The sequence below is a fragment of the Lotus japonicus genome, chromosome 5 (assembly GCF_012489685.1).
Source record: "Lotus japonicus ecotype B-129 chromosome 5, LjGifu_v1.2".
Taxonomy (NCBI): domain Eukaryota; kingdom Viridiplantae; phylum Streptophyta; class Magnoliopsida; order Fabales; family Fabaceae; genus Lotus; species Lotus japonicus.
Genome location: NC_080045.1, coordinates 22,716,889 through 22,719,211, shown reverse-complemented (window position 1 = coordinate 22,719,211; position 2,323 = coordinate 22,716,889).

Sequence of the window (2,323 nt, the reverse complement as noted above, 5' to 3'; positions counted from 1 at the left end):
CTATAACTCTTATCGATTTCTTTTCGATACATTCTTGGACTTTTCCTGAACCTTTTTCCTTCCCAAATTTATCTTAATCAAATAACTCTTTTATTTTATTCACTTATCCAAAGCGTTAAAACTTGGGCCTTACACATTTGCTCTAGATTCAGAAGAGAGCAGGAACACGACGGCAAGGAGAGACAAGAGGAAGACGAACGAAGGCCATAAGAGAGAAGAGGAAGACGAAGGCTAGAAGAGGAACACGAAGGCCAGAAGTGAGAAGAGGAACACGAAGGCCATTCGAAAATCCATAAGAGATCAAAGGAGAACGAAGAAGCATGACAAGAGTTAACGATGGGAGCCAATCTTCGACAAGCACTTACAATGATGCCACTGTTCATAGAACTCTCTACTGTGACTGTGGGGTTTTGTCTCCGTTAAGGACTTCATGGACAGAGGAAAATTTGGGTCGAAGGTTCTATGGGTGTGGACAATACCAGGTACTTTCTGAAACAAACCTTCAATTAAAATGTAATTTTCTCACATCAAAAAACTAATATTTGTTCTGGGCAAAATTGCAGGGTAGGGTAAGGAGGTGTGGGTTCTTCAAATGGCATGATCCTCTTGTAAATACACGCCAGAACTTGATGATTTCTGGATTGCTGAGTCAGATTGAAGTCTATGTGGTGGTAACTCACACTTGAATATATTTGATGTGATACATGTGCACATATTCAGTGTTTATCGATGCATCGACCTTGATAGAGTGAAATTTCCAACCTTGATCAAGTTGGTATGTGACATGATTTTGAATGTCGAGTTGCACATGTTCATATTTAAAATGATTTGGCAAAGATATTTAGTTAAATGCTTCTTATTTACAGCTAGAAAATTATTAAGAGAACAAATGTCCTTTTTTTTGGACATGCGATGACTAGCAACATCTATATGCATCAAGCCAATAAGTCATTATAATTCTCTCCATTGAATTCGTTCATTGTCCGGAACCTAATATCTCTCATCTAAGAACTTTTTATGTGAGTTATATGTTCTCAGTTGTCCAGCAAACAAAACTTAGATGAGATTAAAAGAAAGCTGAGATTATGCTATTAATTTTAGCTATTACCAGAAGATATTGCATATCTTACTTATCATTATTTCTCGGCGTCAAGGGGAAAGAAAAACTAAGCAGCTAAAACAATTTGTGTAGAATTCTTATATATATTCGCACACAATAATGTGAAGCTAAAGTTCAAAAGAATGCATTCTCTGACTAAAAGAGATTTCTAAATTTCTTTATGCTGCAAATGTCATTCTCTATTGAAATTTTATTAGGCTAAGGCCTGCCTAAACTTTGTTCCAAAGATAAATCTTGGAGAAGGAAGATGGTCTTGTTATGAGGAAAATTATCATGAAAAGCGTAGAGATTATGAAAACTGTTTAAACCTACTGAAGAGGTTCAGGTACCAGTGATTATTGATACAAAGATATCTCAATCGATTATATCTCTACAAGTTGAAACAAGGAACCAAGAATTTGAAAAATTGTCGACAAATGAAGTAGCGTTCAATATTATAAGTGTGAGAATATCGAACCCATATGAAAGGGTGTGGTTGGCCAACATATAAAGAAGCAATTCATTTGCAAAAATATAAGAGTCTTTGGACTTGAAGTCTATACCCCAAAGGTGAACAAGGATATTGCATAGTTGTTTGGTTCTGAATTGGTCATTGATTGATAAAATGGAACATGCTTTTAACCAGTTTGGGTTTCATTGCCCAAATCTGAATATGAGAAAATTCTACATCAGAGATTTGTGCATCACCTTGCAGACAACACAAGACTAAAGAAGGATATTCATATGAGATATGATACAACTTGAAGTCTTCCTCACTCACGAAGGCTTTTCCAACTACAACATTTGAAAAGCTTGTGCGGAATATCGGAGTTCGTCAGCTCAAAAATTTCAATTAAAATGCATTTTACTCTATTTCCCAAACCATGTTTTTTCCCATTGGGTTTTTCCTTGTAGGTTTTTAATGAGGTAATGTACAAAGACGAACTATAGAATGATGTACTCTTTTTCCTGCACTAGATTTTTATCCCACTGGATTTTTTCTAGTAAGGTTTTAATGAGGCACATTCTTAAGGGATGGTCATCCAGGGGGAGTATTATGAATAGTTTGGATGACCATGTGTATTTGGGTATATGAGCTATGCTAGAAAGTTTGTGGGCTTGGACAATTTGTAATTACCTTGACCTAATGCTATATATAGAATGGTGGTTGAACCGAGCAACACACATCTCATTTCCACAATATTATTTGTCCCAATTTTGCTT